Source organism: Nipponia nippon, unplaced genomic scaffold (genome assembly GCF_047370975.1).
Source record: "Nipponia nippon isolate SJK-2023a ecotype South Korea unplaced genomic scaffold, ASM4737097v1 scaffold_11, whole genome shotgun sequence".
In the NCBI taxonomy this organism is placed as follows: domain Eukaryota; kingdom Metazoa; phylum Chordata; class Aves; order Pelecaniformes; family Threskiornithidae; genus Nipponia; species Nipponia nippon.
Window position 1 is genome coordinate 29721852 of NW_028262302.1, and position 18773 is coordinate 29740624.

The following is an 18773-nucleotide window of genomic DNA, read 5'->3' on the forward strand; positions in this document are numbered from 1 at the left end:
ACCTAACAAAAAGCACAAGCTTTTCGTCACTTTTAAGAAAAAACAAGTTAGCACTATTAAAACCTTTTAAAAGTAAAATTATTTCAAGGTTATTTCTTTTCCTTTCGAAGCGGGAACTTTGAAAATACAAGTGCAGATGATCGGGTATCCCGACGAGCGGTGCGAAGGGAAAACTTATGTCACTTTAAGAATCCTCCTACCATCTCCCATGCTTGTAGATTTTACTTTAAAGTAAATGGCCACAAAACCTAAAAACAAACAAATGTTATTCATAAGTCAGCTCATTTAATGCTCCTAGGAACCAGAACTCAAGTACCATACAACGATAAATTACAATTATTGCAATACCTGCATTTTTTTAAACTCAATAACCTGTACTCAGTTATCCAATAACACTGCAGGGAGGCTGAATAATTCAGTCCCATCTTTCTTCTAATGTTGGAAGTCTTTTGAAATGGACTGATTCTTACCTTCTGCTATAGTCATTAAGGTGTCATTTAAAACCCACGCAGCCTTTATGACAGCTTTATGCCTCCCGAAGGATTAAACTATGAAGAGATAAATGCGTTCCTTAAGTTTTTAGCAATGAATTCCATATCAAAGGAAAGCGGCAGATCGGCATCTTTTAGACTACCCTTCATTAGCTTATATTTGGGTGAAGCTCATTTTGGGTCAGAGAACACTTAGTATTATTCACATCATCAGGATCTGCCTGTGTTGCTGCTAGAGACTTGACCCTGCTTCTTGTTGGCTTTTTTTCACATTCTTACATAGCTCACGCTGACAGTGTCAGCATAAAATTAAAATGGGATCATGGAAACGTGCTGTTTTTTCCCTCAGTATTCTGTGTGAATTTCCAATTTTAGGCTTCTCTATTTTTGTCTCTCCATATGCTCTCCCATCAGCTGGAGTTGAGCAATCTCTTGGTTATTGGTAAAAAGGAAAGCATCTGTCAGAGTCAGAAGTCCAATCAACACTTATCACCCATCAGGGAACAGAGATTTCTCTTAGTAATAAATGTTAGGTCCAGTAGTAAACATCTCCATACTGAGCCTTCATTTGTGATCCTACAGATAACTCAAAAGCACTTCTGTGTTAATAGGAAGGCTTCGTTATTGATGTTATAATGGGGCTCAAAGACCTCAGCTGGCTTGCTTTGCTGTTTGCTCTTGTGAAGAAGTGATCCTGAGCATATCTACCATTTTATCCAGGGCTGAATTCAATTGCAGCCCTTTATAGAAATGATTCCACAACAAATTTCCTTCTGCATTACAGAAGTGAGGATAATAACCTGCAATTAGAATTGCCTGAAAAATGCCATTTGTTGCTTCATTTCTGCTCTTCCACAGAAAATGTTGAAAGCTGTTGTTTTCTTGTAAATTTTCCCGTGAGTAGGGTAAGGTTTTGTGACAAGAAACTCAAACAAAAGAGTGCAGTACAATTCTCCCCATTCACTGCCTGGCTGGCTTTAAACAAAACAAGACCCTCCAGCTTTTCTGCTGTGTTCTCTGCAGGACTGTGTTCTGTGCGCATCACTGTAGGAGGTGAAAGCCAGATTATTATTATTTTCTTATAGCTAAAATGAGAAGTTTTTACTGATAGAGAAACCAAAACCTGGTTTGCTGCTTGCCTTGAAAATAAAATTTGAAAGAAAAGCAGATCCAAACCTGAGAAGTTTCTCTTCTACCTGTGGTGGGGCTGGAGGTAGGGCTTTCGGCACCTTTCCAGTATAGGAAACGGGGATACTCTATAATACAGAATTTTTCCCTGAATATTTTTGTGTACTTCAAAAGCCATATTTTAATTGAAAATACAGATGGATGACAAAACTCTATCAAAAATCAAGTGCACACAGCCCTGTTTAAAGAGCTTGAACGGGGTGTGGGTGAGTGTTACAGGCACATCAAATATTTCCAGATGAACCTACAAACATAATTAGTTAGGGCCAATATATTCTAGTTTAATACCCTACTAGTACGATAGTTGCAGAAGCAGTTTCCACTTTTGATTTCTCTGCTGTCTTGCCTAAAAGACATATTTGACTAAAAGGGAGGTGAGGTTGGGGGGGGGGGGGGAAGTGATATTGGGTGGGGGGGAAGGTGGTGTTTTCTTTCATTGACTTACAATTTTTTAAGGGGAAATTGCACAATGTAGATATGCTTGAATTCCTTCCCATTTTAGGAAATCCTGTGGGAATGGATAGGCCAGGATATACCTGACCATTCAAAATATACATGGTTTGCAGCAAGATGCCTAAAAGAAACACCGCAGCTGGGTTTTGATTTCACAGATGCTGAGTGCCCAGAGTCCTACTGGGAACATGGAGTGCTTCTGGGTGTAATCACTTGGCAGAGACTCTAATGCTCCAGTTTTTTGTTACAAGTCAGTACTACCCAGTATAAACCCAGCACGTCCTTTAGCAATAACATTACTTAAGACATAAATAAAGGAAAGTAGGGCCACGTGTGAACGAGGCTCACGAAACGCAGTCTTGAGCTCTGGCTCACAGCCCTGCAAGATGCTTAAAGGGGTACAGAGATAAACCCTCCTTCAGCCCCCAACTTTGGGAACAAGCGCAGCTCTGTGTGCCTCTGTCTCGCACCCATGGGGACCAAGGAGGTGGCGATTGCATTCGCACAAGGCCGTGCTTAAGGATCTTTCTGGGAAGGAGGCAATCGGTGGAGGGAGGTGGGATCTGGAACAGCCCCGGGGGATGGCAGCCCCAGCTGCCCAGCACAGTCTCACCTTCTTGAGGGACAGAGGGAGAGAAGTGGAGGCTCCTCTGCAATTTGGGAAAAGCCTTCTTTTCTTTTGAAGGCCAAGAGAAAGGGAGGAGTGTCTGAGTGAGCTGAGCTACAATCACTTACCTTCACGCACAATAAAAATACAGAGAGCTATTTTTGTAAGCTTAGCAGGTATTCACTCCTGATCACACTCAAATTATAAATGAATAAGATATTGAGGGCTATTAAAATATTTTTTCATCAAGGTTAATAGATGAATAAGACAATTTAATGTTGACACGTACATCTCCAGGATTAATTCTGCAGGGTGCTATGTAAGCTGTCCTCTTACCAAGGATGGATTTGAGGATGCTCAGGATCCATAGATGCTCTTGGAAAACCCAGCATTAGCCTGTCTCAGTTTGATTCTTCATGAAAGCATCATGTTCCTGAAATATTTAAGTTATTTAAATAAGTGCAGGGACACATTCCTACTCTGTGTCCTACTTAATGCAGCATTAGTGGATTGGTCACGTTATGCTGCATGAATAATGAAAATACAGGTTCAGCAATGTTTACAAGAATAAAAGCAGAGCATTAAGTTCTGCTATTTGTCCCCTCTGTTATTTGTGAGTGCTCCCACAGCCACTGGGTGTTCTTAGAGATGCTTTTGAGCCCTGCATGACCTGCATGTTGAAAATGTATTTTCCAGAATGGTAATATGTATTTACCTGTTTTGGGAGAGTCATTACTTTTCTGGTTAAAAATATTTTAAGTTATGCCGTCAGGGAGCTGGTCTAATTCCATGTACTTTGGCAGCTGGCTGTGCTTCAGAAACAGCGAAAGTAGTTGTCTAGAAACATAACATAGGCTGGAAGTCCTTTCTCCAAACTGAACTGTTTGGCAAACACCTCAGGCTTCATTCTGTGTCTACGGGGAGGAGGCTGAATTAGCAGCAGCCAGAGGAGAGGTGTTGCGTGTGGGGAGGACCTGTCTGTAATGTCCTCATTCAAATTGGTCTGTTGAGTTCCTAGCATCATTCTTTTTTGGACCAAGTGAAGTCCAGCATAGGTTAAGTGGCACAATTTGTTGCATAGGACTTGAGTGAAACTTTGAATATACGTAGAAAAAGCCCAACAATTCTTTGTAAATTGTTTCCACCGGGCTTTTCTTTTTAGTTCTTGATCAGCTTAATAGAACTGGGCTTTTGGCTACGAACCAGAAAACTTAAGCCCTTTTTGATCATAACTTTTGCCTATGTTTCTGGGAAAAGCTTGAGAAGGTGCAAACAAAAACATTAGAAACCACAGGACTTTTAAGAAATAAAGGGCATATTTTTGAAGGATGGGTGGTTCAGGGATGCAGAACTCTGTGTTAGCAGCTTCCCAAATACCTGTGGGGGTCTGAACTGCTCCCCTGCCGGGTGCTGCTTCCGTGACCAGCCCTCGTGGCTTTTCTCTAGCAACTGCAACAAGCAACTCTGCTGCTCAGTGTAAGGGTACAGGGGTTTGTGACACTCGATCAGAAGTATTAGGCATCAGACAGCCGGGAGACAAAAAACTCTCTTGATTTCTAAGCATGGAAGATAAGGAGACTTCAGCTCCCAGAACAAATTTTCCAGTCGTCTATTATGCCTGGTTATGTGTCTTGAACTTCCACAAATGTGTTGGCTAGCCAGATTAACCCCTGTGCTTTTGGGAGCAAGAGGGCAGGCAAGTCCAAGTATAAAGCTGAGAGAAGATACCAAAATAGCCCAGAAGGCACAAGCATCAGTCACAAACCCTATTTCCCCTCTGGAAGTGCCCAGAAACCGCCCTGCATGGGCAGAGGGAGCACTGAATACAAGCAGGGAGGGAGCTACTGAGCCTGGATGACTCTAGGGTTATTTTCCCGCTAAGTAAATGATTTCTAGATCCCATTTACATATAGGCACCTAAAGCCAGCCTAAATCCACCTGTAGGCTCCCAAGTCCCAGCTCAGATCTAGTGATTTGTAATAAGTAATTAAGCACTTCAAATGGGTGGCTCCCCTTCGTGGCTTGAAAACTGGCTGAACTTAATGTGCTTCCTGGGTGGATTTGCTTTATAATGGAGAAATCTTTTATTCATTGCTTAAGATGGGAAAATATCCACAAGTGGTGTACTTTGCTAACAGGCTGACGACTACCACCTCCCTGGAAGCGAAAAGCTGAATCATTCAAGAAACTGCTGTGTTGAAGTCCACTCCAAAGCCTCATTAATTGAAAGTAAAACCTGGAAATAGCTCTAGCCCTGGAGGATTTTTTTCACTTAGAAAACCCCACGTTCAATTCCTAATTCCTCTGAACGCAAATAGTTACTTATAACAAGAAACTTTGGTCTGCTGCCCTCAGAGCATCCAGCTGTGTTTCTTGCTATGGTGGTAAATGGAGTAAAAGTGAAGAAATGGGGGTCAAGAAGAGGAACTGTTGTTGTGGTTGGGTGTTAGAAGGTTTCTTAACTCCCAAATACATTTCTGTTTTTAACGCTGTATAGTTTTTGCTAACAACAGAACCTGCTTTCATGTATGCATCTGGCACCACCGGGGTATGAAATGGCAGCACATTTAAAGCAAGTGAAGCAGCACTTTGATTTAACTCCAGCTGTGCAAGTGGAGACTTAAGTGAAGTGCTGCTGTTCAGCTCCTGGCTGAGAGGAAGGCTGCTGCAGGAAATGACTACACATGTCTAAATTCTTGCCTGTTGGCTGACAGAAGGAGTAAAGCAGAATTAGCTGCGCTGGAACACAGGACTAACGAGTACTAATTTCTGCACGGTTAAGCATGCAATGAACTAAAATGAAGCAGGATCATAGAAAGGAATTTGGTGTCTCTTTGTGGCTTCATGCATGACAACAACTTAAGCTACTTAAACAATTACAGAAATAAAATTAGATAAGCTACTGGTGAACATTTCCCAGCCCTGTTTCTGGCAGCTGCAATTTTTTTATTTTTATTTTTTTCAGATTAAAATGTTTTAGAAGTAGAATGCATGACCACCTTGGGAACTATGTTTTATTATTGTAAAGAAAACACTTTTCACATGAGGGAAGACCAGAGCAACGCACAGCCAAAGCTGGTGAGGCCAATGGGAGACTGAAGCCACCGTTGTCCGGCAGCTCCTGGGTACCAGCTGGTGTGAGAGAGGATTCAGCATCTGATGAGTAAGTGAAAAGACGTTACTGCTGGTCTGGATAGTCCATAATAAACCCAGTGATGATTCTTGCGTTTGCGACAAGAACAATCAACTCTTCTCTTCTTGTTTCAGTGTTAATTTATTCCTGATGGGACTGGCTATGATTCTGTGAGCTGTCTTAAAATGTGATGACTATGATTGCTGTTATTCTGGTGACTAAGCATCAGGGGTTGTGTTGGAGGACAGATAAGAGATTGTCAAGTGGCCGTATCTGTTCCATGACTTCCAACGAGAAGGTTTCCTTCCAAGCCATGCTCTCTGCTTCTGGCTTGAGCTTTTGTGGCTCGCAAACTTGTTTCTTTGTGCTGGTGTTAGCGGTGGGCCTGGATGTTAACATTAATGAAAGGGAACAGCATTTTAGTCACTCCTTACTCAACAGTCTGCCTGGTTTGGATGTACCAGTATCAGTGGGCTGTGTGGGCTGTGCCAAGGGGTCTCTCCACAGTGGCTGCAGAGCAAACGAGGGATGAGACTTGTGTGGGCACAGTGCTGAGCACAGCTCAGCAGCCCCCTGAGCATGCAGAGATGCTGGCTGTAGCTGTGGGGTCTGGGCTTGTTGTGCTGTGCCCTGTGGCAATGGTGGGGGCTGGTGGCAGGCAGGGAACAGCCACCGTTGGTGTAAGACAGCTGAGGGAGGTTTGGGTAAGCAGCACAGGGCAGGCCATGGGCAATATCAGCTTACCCTGAATTAGGGTAGTTGGTCTGACCGTGTCCTAACGTGAGAATTTGAATTGACTCTGCTCCAGCTGACGCATGACCGTGCATCATCAACTACTCTAGTGCTGTGCCAGAAAACAGCCTTGGTGGCAGCACTTGGTCTCCTTGAACATGTTTTCTCTGATAATTAATCATGCTAATAAAATATAATTGCCCTTTGGACTATGCCTCTGTCATGCTTTCTTTTCCCTACTGTTTTTTGTTTTTTTTTTTTTTTTTTAGAATTAATTTTGTGCAGGATGTTCCTGGCTTAATTTGACAAACACAACAACCTGTGTAGGTAAGAGTCGCTCTCCTTAGGTGACTTAGCAGTGTTATGGGCAGCAACAAATTACCTTTTCTCCTCTGATCAATGTCTGCCTGCAGCTCTTGTCTAGTTTTCTAAAAGGGCAATGATTCTTATTTATCTTTAATTTTAAAATCTACAGCAGAAAACAGACCCAGCTGCTACAACATGGGGAAGGCTTAAGCCAGCAAAGACACAGCCTCCTAAGTGCAGGACAAGGGGTCCAGGTACCGGTGCTGCCTCCTCTTTGCCATTAGTGCTCCCTGGCAAACGTGCATCTTCTGCTCTCGGAATGCAGCCACAGTCCTACCTGCGTGCTCAGAGCTCAGCTGAACGCGTCCCACCGTAAATTGTGGTTGAAAATTAAACTGTGCAATAAAACTGTAAGGGAATATAAATAGCTTAAACGGTGAGGCATGGAAGATGGGTAGTAATGGGGACCCTGGAGGTACCAGAGGGAGCTCAGCAAGCAGAAGAGACAATGAGAAGAGTGATAGACCATTGAACTCACTGGAGACAAAAATAATTAGGGCAGAGCTTAGAAGATGAAGAGACTCAGACGGTCAGACAAGGAGAAACTAGTCTGACGCAGCCAAGAGCATTCAGAAACTAATTTTCACCCATGGGGATCACATCCCCTCATCTCACGCCAGGGGAGCCTGAGCTGTCCTGCTGCCCGAGAGGCTGCAGGCTCCTGGGGGCATGCTGGGGACCCATGGGATGGCACAGATGTCCCCATGTCCCACCCACAGCCCCGAGAGGCTGTTGAGGAGTTTGCTGAGGAGGCCCTTTTCTTGCCGCTGGGTCCAGTTTTCTTTTTCTGCAAACTTTGTGCTCAAGGGCCTGCCTTGCTTGGACTCACCCTCCTTTTCATGCTTACTATAATTATTGCCTTAAATCTGGAGACCCTACAATGAGCAAAGCGAGGGGTGTTATCACCTGACGGTGTATGCGGAGAAGGCTTTTTCTTTTAAAAATCTCCAACATGATGCTCTGTGATTCCCGGAGAGCATGCCCGGCTCCTGTAACACGACTTGCTGACAAAATGGCTCCTGGTTAGGTATTTAAGAGGGTTTGCTGCTGAAATAATACACAACCTCAGCATATGGTAATTAGAGATAAGCAAACAGTTGAAATAAAATCTCTTAAATTATACCACACTGTGCACAAGGAAATGTGAGGCACATAAACAAACAAGGTTTCTTCCCTAGCTGCAGACAGGGTGTTAGCAGGTGATTCACTAGCTGTGCGTCTCCCCCTTGTCTAGTTCATTAGATCATCATTAATTTACACCTGTGTTTGGTGAATTACAGCAAAACATGGGCTTAGAAAACACCCTGTTTTTTTGCAATGCTTACAAGGAAGAAATGTTACCAAACTAAGTAAGCTCCCTTGGAAAATTAGGAAAGTGTTGGTTTCTACCCCCAAAAGCAATTTGTTAACCCAGATATTTCTTAAGTCTTATTTTTAAGTGCATTAGTGGGCTTGAATGCGATTTTGAGACCTCTCGTCCTACACACAGCATCATTTCTTTTTGCCTATGAGTGGCTTATCAATTCAGCATTTACAAAATCTGTTGACTTGTCCAGAAAACATGAGGAAAGGGCTTTTCCTATTGATACTACAGTAAAAGCTTAGCGTGAAAAAAACAACCCACAGTGCTTTTGGTTGTAACCAGGGGGCAGCTTTGCCAAGAGCTGTATTTTCTCCCCATTTCTGTGCCTGTGTTTAAATTGCTTCATGCCATTTCCAGGTATTTTTGGGGGGGTCATTGAAAATCTGCACATTGACTGGGTTGAAAGAAGGACCATCCCTTGCTAGCATATACGGTGAGCCCCGTCACAGAGACCACCAGAGATATTGCAGATGGAAACTGATGGGAAACGATGTCACTTCTGTTAGGGGCTTAGGGCAGTTCATCTTTTCTCTAGGAGAAACTTTGCACAGATCTCTCAGTTTTTAAAGTTGCGTCTACTGGGTGCTGTGTATATATGTGTTAACTTCTGGTTAAAATGAATAGAAGTGTTTCATAGAGCCTAACCTGGGACGGTTCAGATCTGGACCTGATTCAGGATCCATGCTGGAAAAAAGAACAAATCAACCTCCTGATTGCTGAACTAATATTCCTCTCGCTTCAGTGTTTATCTGGGGAGTTTTCATCAAATGGTGGAGCAGCGTGTCTGTGAGCACTGTGCCTGTGGGCAGCAGTTCCTGGTGACCCATGGCAGAGGGAGCTGGCCAGGCTGGCATCCACAGAGCTTGGATGTCAGGTAGGGATTTCAGCATTTAGAGATGTGCTAGAGCAGATCTGCAAGAAAATTAGTCAATCTAGATATAAACTGATCTTTGTAAGTATTTGATTAACCTCAGTGCTAACAGTGTATATCTTATTTGAAGTTTGAATTCATTTGTGCTCAGTCATCCATTGCTAGATTTCAGGATGTCTTTTAAAGCAAGGCTAACCATTTTTCTATTGTATTTATTTTTTTAATTTGAGGTGCTTGTAGGCCATAAGCAAGTCAATGTACATGCATCCTAAACAACACACCATTAATCTGCTTAAATTTTCCTCTGGAAGAAAAATTTTTGAGACCATGAGCAACTCTCTTATTGAAACTAAACCGACTCCCATGGACAGTATTTCTTTCTTAAAAATGCCAAGATCTGAGTCTTAACAAGGCAAAACCAGGGGATTTTGATTAAGTCAGCATCCTAAAGACACAATACAAATACTCCCAGACTGGAATAGGAAACACAATAGAGTTTCATCATGTGAACATCTAATCTGACATCCTCTGTTCACTGGCTATCTACTGTTAGCAATGCTACCTGCATGGAGCCCAATAACTTTTGATTAAAATAGAGCTGCTATTTTTGAAAAGCAGTCTATCACCAAGACTGTGAGAGCTGGAGGGTTTAGCACTTTCCTTCATAAGCTGTTTCAGTGGTTAGATACTCTCGCATCAAAAGCGTGAATGTCTCTTCCTACTTCAGCTATTCTGTGATTTTCCACCTCAACATTTCCTGGCCAGGAGACAAATTACTGCCTTGCTTCCTAGATGTCTACAACATGAGATATAGATGACTGAAGGAGGGCAAAAATGTTGAATGTTTTATCACTGGAAGTGAGAGGGGGAGGGAATTTTTGCTGAAATATCCTGTTCTTCATGTGCTGCTTACCCAGGAATGGGCACAGAGGGAGGCATTAATCTCAGCTCACAGCAGACATGCAGAAATTGGGTGTCTAGTCCAAGCTGCCTGTCTAAACCCCACTCTAGTCAGTAGAGGGGAACAGCCCTTCCTAAAGGGTGATCCATTAGGTAGGTATCAAATATAGACTGAATAAAGTATGGCCCACTGGAGATCTTCTCTTTGCTCCACTGACTGCAGAGACAGGTTTGGTTCAGACACTCAGTTTTCAGACAGTGTAAGAAGCTGAGCAGAACAGTGTTCCTCTCCCCCCAAAGCTGTAGGCTTGTCCCCCCTGCTCCTGCGCTCCTGGAGCATGCAGAAAAGTTGTCCCATGCTATTTGGGAGGTCAGCCCAGTTCATCCAGTTACTTATCCTTGTCTGCATCTTTAGCTATGAAGGATCGAGGAAGGCGGAGGGGAAACCAGCAGCTCTTCCTGCGAAGACTAATAGGTGTAGCAGCAGAGATCTGTCATATCTTCACGACTGCCCTGGTTTACGGTGCAGTCCCCATCTGCTGCATGTAAAAAAGGCAATGTCAGCCATAAAATATTGGAAGTCTGAGTCTAGCACAAAGATCCCTGACAATTTAATAAGAATTCCTTGTGATGCTTCACAAGCTCTTTTATGGTTTTGACACAATGCCTCAGGCAGGATGGATTACATGGGCTCCCCGGCACTTTCCAAGAGGGAATTGCACTGGCCAATAGGCATGAGTCAGCTAACCATCTCACTTCATCATCGTGGACTGATGCCTTGCATCCTGTAAACCGAGGCTAACCTTATACTTCCCGACCCTTTCTTTTGCCATGAGACAAGATAGAGGATGTTACTGCTGCGTCCTCGAATGGTTGACACATAATCCTTAATGGGACATTTGGTTTAATAAGTGCATGGTTATACTGCTTGTATAGGAAAGCTTTGTATCCTTCATGTAATCACACAGAGTCAACAGGGATGAACATAACCTTTTATATACTTATTTTCCTGAGATCTGTGAGTATATCACAAATAAATCTTAGAAGAAGGTTTCATTTTTCTTTTGCGTGGTCGATACTCAGCTTGCAGGGAACTGATACATCAGTTTATTTTCTTCATCATCTTGCAGGATATTTGTAGCGCACAGTACCATGAATAAGAACTGGCTGGAAAAGGGAAGCTGTTATTTCTTCTTATCTCAGCCTATGATTTTTGAAATGAGCTGACATAAGATTTAATAAATATTCAGTTAAAAGGGAAACGAAATGTTTTCTGCAGAGCTTCAGCTTTTGACTGGAGGAAAGGAAAAAAAGAGAGAAATCTGAGATATTTCTGATTTCTAGGGCAGCTTTGCTAAAAGAAGAGATGGGGTGACCATACCTGGATTAAAATATGAGGCTGATATCCTTGATCACTACCTCAAGACAGTCTCTCAAGTCACATGTGTCAGTAAATTCCCTATCAGAGCTCCACCCCAGTTCCTTGACGATGTTTGAATGGGAAATAAATATGCGACTGGATGATAAACAGATATATAACACAGAGACCAAAGAGGAAGATGGAATGTGTCAGGCAGGCAAAACACAGCTATACCACAGAAATGGGATCTTAGGGCCTATTGGGACACAATTAAAAAGTTTTCTGGTATTTATTAAAAAGGTCTTCTTGCTGCTGTCATCCAGCTACAGCTCTCAGCTAAAAAGTACAAGGCAGCTTCTACTGCTTTCTGAAAAAAGTAAAAGGTAGATAAATAGTAAGAGTCCTGAGTTTCTCCCATGTCTGTGAGAAAAAAGAGAAGAGAATGTATCACAGTGTGAAAAATTAAAAATTTATGGAGATACGGATTAAAAGGATGTTTGAAAAAGGAGTAGGTTGAGTGATGACAAATACAGACGCATGGTTATTCAAATCCCACACCCTTTCCTGTACTTGCTGTCCTGGGTGATGACTTCTGGGCTCACAAGAGTCTAGGGAGAGACTAGGTCAGAGCCCTTGCTAATCAAAGATGCTGGTTTCTACAAGCTGAAGACTTGGCTCTGAAATCATGTACTCTAGAGCACCATGTAAATCATACAATGATGAAGGTACTCGAGAAAGACTAGGTTAATATTATATATTTCTGCATGATGAGCATCAGTATGTGATGTGAACAGATGATGTGGCTGCTGCAGGAGCAGCCTGGGTGTGGACGGAGCTATACTGGTAAGAGATAGCTTTTGTAGATGAGGGAAGGACATGATGTTATTTCAGCAGAAAAACTCCTTGTGACAATTCAAATCTGCCCTAGGTGATGGTGCTAGAGGAGCAGAGCTGTGGTTACAGATGCTCCTCCATCTTCTTAATTTTTTTTGAGTCCCTTTCTGGGCAAATAAGCAAAGGCAGTGGCAGGTTTATTGCCTTTGGGATTAGGGTGGCTGGCTGCTTAGTTACCAGCAAAACTTGGGATGAGAATTTATATACAGAGTGCTGTGTTTCCTCCCTCGTACTCTGTGGCTCCTCACTGCAAGTTTTGGTAGAGCAATTAATGCCTATTCCTGGGGTTTGGTACCTACTTCAGCAATAGATCAGGTTGTCCTGTCCATCTAGATAGATTTTAAGCTTACCAAGTTCTTACCTGTGAGAAGGACTCATGTTGGAGAAGTTCGAGGAGGGCTGTCTGGGAAGAGCGTGAGGAGTCCTCCCCCTGAGGTGGAGGGAGCCGCAGAGACAACGTGTGATGAACTGACCACAACCCCCATTCCCTGTCCCCTGCACCGCTGGGAGGGAGGAGATAGAGAAAATTGGGACTGAAATTGAGCCCGGGAAGAAGGGAGGGGCGGAGGGAAGGTGTTTTAAGATTTGGTTTTATTTCTCATTGCCCTACTCTGGTTTGATTGGTAATAAATTAAACTAATTTCCCCAAGTCAAGCCTGTTTTGCCTGTGATGGTAACTGGTGAATGATCTCTCCCTGCCCTTATCTTGCCCCACAAGCCTTTCATTATATTTTCTCTCCCCTGTCCAGCTGAGGAGGGGAGTGATAGAGCAGCTTTGGTGGGCATCTGGTGTCTAGCCAGGGTCAACTCACCACACTGAATCATCTGCTGCCTCCAGCAAGGATATTATAGAGCCATGATATAAACTCAACCACTTGGAAACAGCGATATTTAGCTATTAATGCCGTTTTAATAATGACAAAGCTCTTGGTTAAAAATAACCCTTTGATCTTTGAAATGCTTGAAAATGAGCATAACACAGCTGAAGTTCAGTTCAGATTACCTGCAAACGTTTGCATGCAGCTCTGTGCCCTTTGGGGCTGAGGGACTGCATTTGTTAAAAACAAACAACACAAAACCCCCAAAACTTAATTAAATTAAAATTAGTATCAACAGTGATTTGAAACAAGCATGGTTAAAAATTAGAAATGCTTTGACTTCTGGCTGCAAAGTGCTCTGAGAGAGGTCTCAGAGAAGAAGGTAATGAACAGCCAGAAATATTACCCACGAACGTTCAGTTGGCTTTTAAATAGGACTTTGCTTTGATTGCTGGCTCATAGACCTGAGTGGCAATGATCCGTCAAAAAATTATATTTAATCTCTGGTCCAGGGAACTTTCCTCAGAAACTGTTCGCTGTCTCGTTAGAAGGTTATTGACTGTTGTGTTATACCTGAAAAACGGCTTGTGAAACGGTACTATGAGTGCTCAGAAACTCTGCAGAGATGCAGGTAGTTCAGCTGGGCAAAAAGAAGGATGGTTGTTATCAAGCAGAAATCTTTTGGAGGAGAATGAGCTTTACCCCACCTGGTGGCTGACAGGCCAGATGTTGGCCACAGGGAAGCAAAGAACATCCTAAGAACTGAACCAGGCAATGCTGCATCTCTGAGTCTACCTGGGAGGAAGGGGGTGGAGATGCAACCACATGGCTGGTGCTGCTGGGGCCACCACTGTAGCTCATAGACAGCAAAGTCCCCCCACCGTGGGATCTGGCACTGCGGAGGGGCACTGCTGGACACAGCCCTGTGGCAGTGTGGAGAGGGCTTGGCGATCATTACCCATCATCCAGCCCATTTCTCTCTGGGGCTTGGCTACCTTGCCCTTCACGAAATGCTACTGCTTTTCAAACCATTCAGCTTCCGTGCTCCAGGGCTAAGATCTGTGGCTCCCAGCTGATATCCTAGGCTCAGGCATGAGTACTGGTCAGGCTGAACTGTGCTTCGAAGCAAAGGGTGGATCCCCTGCATGCTAGGTACAGAGTCAAGCACATTTTGCTCTCTCCTTTGCACTGCTGGGGGGTTCTGGGTGGTTGCTTCATAGCTGAAATCTCTCTTTTGAGCAGTTAAAAACCCCCTTACTTTATACAATGTTCTCAGGGCCAAGATCCGTGGAACAATCCTATATTCCACCCTCAGACTTGTGTTTCTAATTCTAATGCACACACCGTCAAGCTTTCTCCTTCCTTTGCTGTTTGCAAATAAGTGCACAACTTGTCTTTGCTGTGCTGTCTGCAAAAAGACCTCCCTAGCAGCTGACAGCAGCATATTCAGACCGCTGCCTGTCTTGTGATAAGTATCTCTGTTTCCTTGCGGCTTCCATCTGATGTTAGTGTTGGCAGCTTTAGATTGAGGTGATATGCGCCAAGCAGCAGTGACTGTACTCTGCTGGGTTTTCTATCCGTGCAATGCTGAGGACAAGGGGGTTCTTGTTATCCCAACTATTAATTATGTTTCAGATACATGGACGTGATAACTAACTATCCAATAAGTCTGTCCGTAGTTTTGCTGTTATAATCGGAGAATTCTATATTTTCACTCACTGTGTCAGGAAGTAAACTTTGGTATGACCTGGGAGAGACAGCATGCTGCTCCTTCCACACATGTCCACTAGCTGGGTGGAAAACCACCTTTCCTGCTTTCTCCACCTTCAGTCAGTCCTCAGACTTCCCATTTCCTTGAGTGGCAGGACGCTGGTGGTGGCTTTGGCTGCTGCACAAACAGCTCAGCCTGTGTCCATGATCTGTAGCAGCTGTTGACCTGGATATTTAACGATAGACAAGGACAGGACAAAGGCCCTTGATACCATGTATAGTCATACACTGGCAGCCAGTGCTGACTTATTTTGTTCTGGAGGTGATATCATCTTGATGGATGGGGCCCTGATGACACCTGGCAGGGAAGGAGCAGCAGAATAAGTGGTAACATGACCGTTAAATTTGGTTGATGAACCAGAAGCACTGGTGGAGCACGACTGGCCAAAATGAGTGATTTTAGCCAATGCTTATTTCAAGGATATTTCCTTGTTTGTTTTGGGTTGTGTGTGTGTACACATGCATTTCTTTGTAATGCTGATTATTTTACTAGTAAATACAATGTCTGGACTGAAGAGACTTAGCTAGTTTATAAGATTTAAAAAGACTGCAAACTTTTAAAATGAAATCTCCTAGGTACAGCAGATCCTTGCTCAAACAGCAAACCAAGGTATCTCTAATTGCCATGATTATTTTAAGGAAACTAGTCTACCTGGAGAAAAAGCTGTGAGTTACGTAGGAAATGAGAAATTCATTACCCACAGCACAGAAAGAAGCTACAGTAATTAGTAATCACACCTGTGTTATCTAGAGCAACCTCAGCCAGGAAAAATCTGCAGTAAAGTCTGTTGTGTATAAGGAGAGCAGATACATTATAACCTTCCATGTTGTGGTTGTTTCTCCTGTTTTAGGCTTTATTCTTTTTCATCATTCCAGAGATTTTGGGAGTGCATTTCCAGCTCATTAGCAGGCAGGCTTTTTGCTTTAGAGCTTCTCTGAAGAACAGAGATGCAGCATCTCCTCCCTGTGCTCTGAGAAACTGGAAAACACCAGCATGGTCGTGGAAACTCGTACAGACACACCTCTCACTGCAGCTCTGCAAAAGGACCTGCGAGTCTGGGCATTGCTTATCTTGCAATAAATCCTATTCACTGAATCAGGCCTCTGGGAACAAAGAGCCTACATGTCTGCATGTTTCTGTATGGCTCCACACATGAGTGTGTTGTGAGACAGAAGTGTGCCCTTTGAAGGAGCTGCCCATCTTACTTTGATGTGGGGTGGCTGAGCAGACCTCAGCAGATCCTGAGGTGCAGGCGTTTGGCAATTAGAGTTGTCCATTGGCTGTGAGTTGGGTTGCCAAGGTGATGGATTTCAAAAGGCCAAATCTGTGCTCAGTTTTCAAAGGCTGGGTTGTTTCTTTTGATCTGCAAACCAGGGGGAAAGACAGATACAGGACTGCTGCCTTTTTTGTTCTGTTCTGTTTTGTTTTGTTTCTGTATTACAACCTGCATGATCTTGGCAACTGAATTCGTTGGGTTAAAAACTCAGGGTAAGTCTTGACAGTGAGTCAAGTTGCTAAAGTCACTACTGAGCCGCTAAAGTATTTTTGCAAAAAGGCATCTAAATACCGAGCCTGTGAATTCTTTGATATTCTCTAATTCATGGGCAGAATGATGCAATTGAGTTGACTTTTAAAGATTTTACTATGCTATGGTGGTATCCATGGGCATCCAAGATGCTGTTCACAAAGGCTGTTGGATACAAACAATAGTTCTCGATCAGTAGAGCTCATCAAGGCATTCAGTTTGCAGAGGGAGATTGGGACCAGTGTGAGAACACGTGCAATTACTACATCTCAAACCTGAATAAGGACCTGGTACAAGAAATTACTTGTAGATTCCTGGTTTTTAATCATGCTGGGGCTGGATTAGGCTCACAGCTTTTTCCTTGGCCTTTTTGTTGACTCCTTATGTTAACGTTTTTTATCCTCAGCTCAGAAGGAAGATATCCTGACTCAGCTGTTCAGACCCCAAGGATCAGTGAAGAACCTTGCACAACATGGTGCAGTGAATTTAAGCCTATCTTCCCCAAATGCTGCTTTCATGGTTGAGGGAATACAATAACTAAAACACGTGGTGCTCAGCTTTTGCAGATATCTATGTCAAACATATGTTCAGAACTAGGCAAAATAATTCTGCGTTTGTACATTGCTCTTTAACTGACTCCTTGAGCCCGGGCATTCCTGACCACTCCTTTTTTGCCATGCCCTCAGCGTATATTAGGTGAACACTCTACCATTTCAGGGCCGTGGAAGAAGACAGGCAATTTACATAAAGTTTCTCTTCCTCTGCAGAAATTTAGTCTGCAAAGACTTCAGGTGGGTAACTGGCTCACGTTAGAGAGCTTGTCTGACCAAAACTATCTTCCCAGTTGCTTATTTTCAGCAGAGGGTAGTTAGGTACCTATAGCTCTTACCACTAACTGGTATCTCTGGTCTGAAACATAGGATTAAGTTTTTGCAGATTAACAAACGTACAACTCCCATCTGTGCCCCCAAGCTGTGGTAAACACCAGGAATTAATCTTTCCCTGGTCTGTAACAAAGCAAAACAGAGTAAAGTAGCTTTACTTTGCATAATTGTGGACTAAGCTCACGTACCTGGACAGCACCTGCAGTGAGGCTGATGGATGATAGTTGAGACACAACACTCCAGTCTCTTATCAAAGCCCTCAAACAATTGTGCCCTTGTCTTCCAGCCTGAGGCACGAGCAGGTTGTTATAGAAGCGCCAGCAACGTACCGATCAATCTCCACCTGCTTGGGTCAGAGGTTGCTAACGTATAACCTGTTGGAAAGCATGCCTTTCCCATCGTCTTGGCTGACATCTGCATGCTGTGCCTACATGAAATTGTTGTATGGGTCTCGGTACTGTGCCGGCACCTGATGCCATCCTTGCGCATCAGCTTTCTGCTGCCCAGGCTGCTGCCTGCGTGTCAGAAGATGTCAGTGTTGATTCTAACTGCTGGTTCTCTGGCACAGGTGATGTTTGCTGCTCATGTACTTCTGCAGACATCTGCTGTGTACTGCCACTGTGCAGGCAGGATAAAAGCGCTTGTGTTTATACCTGTGCTTTCCTCTTGTCTGTGGTTTTGTGTGATCTGCCTTGTGTTGGTGGCCCGGCGCACTGCCGACCTTACACTGTTTCCATGTTTGCTGAATCCTGGTGGCTGAACACACTCTGACTGAGCTGTCAGTTACTATCTGTAGTTCCTGCTCTTTGGTGTCTGCATTTCACTTCTCTTTGCATCTTTGCTAATACTGAGACTTTCACATGGATATGGAAGTGTGAGTCTTATTTTCCTCAGCGCTTTAACTTATGCTGCCGTGGGTACTGCAGCTCTCCATATACTGACTCTTGTTGTTTTTTGATGGAACACTGTTTTTATGGTTCAACTTTGTAGTTCATGTTCAAGTACTCGCTGTCATTCAGAAACAGCAAGACATCCTTTCTTCTACCTAAACTGTGGCTACTTTTAATGTTTTCCGAAATGTTCTGCTGCTGAGAGTATTTTCTTTGTCTGCATGCACCACTTTTGATATTCCAAGACATAGGGTGAGGGCCAATATAAAAGGCAAAATCCTGCTTTTAGATAATATACACTGACTATCCTGCAGATCTTCTCGCCTTGCAGAATGTGTTCCAGAACTGGAACAAGTCCCACCCTGCTGGCAGGTTTTGACATTTGTAGGTGCCTGATTCGGCGAGACAGGGACACGTTACCCTGAATATGAGTCAACAGTGTGCTCTGGCAGCTAAAGGGCCAACCATGTCCTGGGGTGCATCAAGCACAGCATAGCTAGCTGGTCGAGGGAGGTGATTGTCCCACT

General features: G+C 43.6%; 1 long non-coding RNA gene across 1 annotated transcript in view; it reads left to right on the top strand.

Annotated features, from left to right (window-relative positions):
* LOC148056946 (uncharacterized) overlaps window positions 1-18773 on the top strand; it is an 84295-nt gene that overhangs the window by 52727 nt on the left and 12795 nt on the right. The window contains exon 3 of the long non-coding RNA XR_015702207.1: window positions 5705-5902. This is a non-coding gene — a long non-coding RNA (uncharacterized LOC148056946). The remainder of the gene's footprint in view (window positions 1-5704; window positions 5903-18773) is intronic.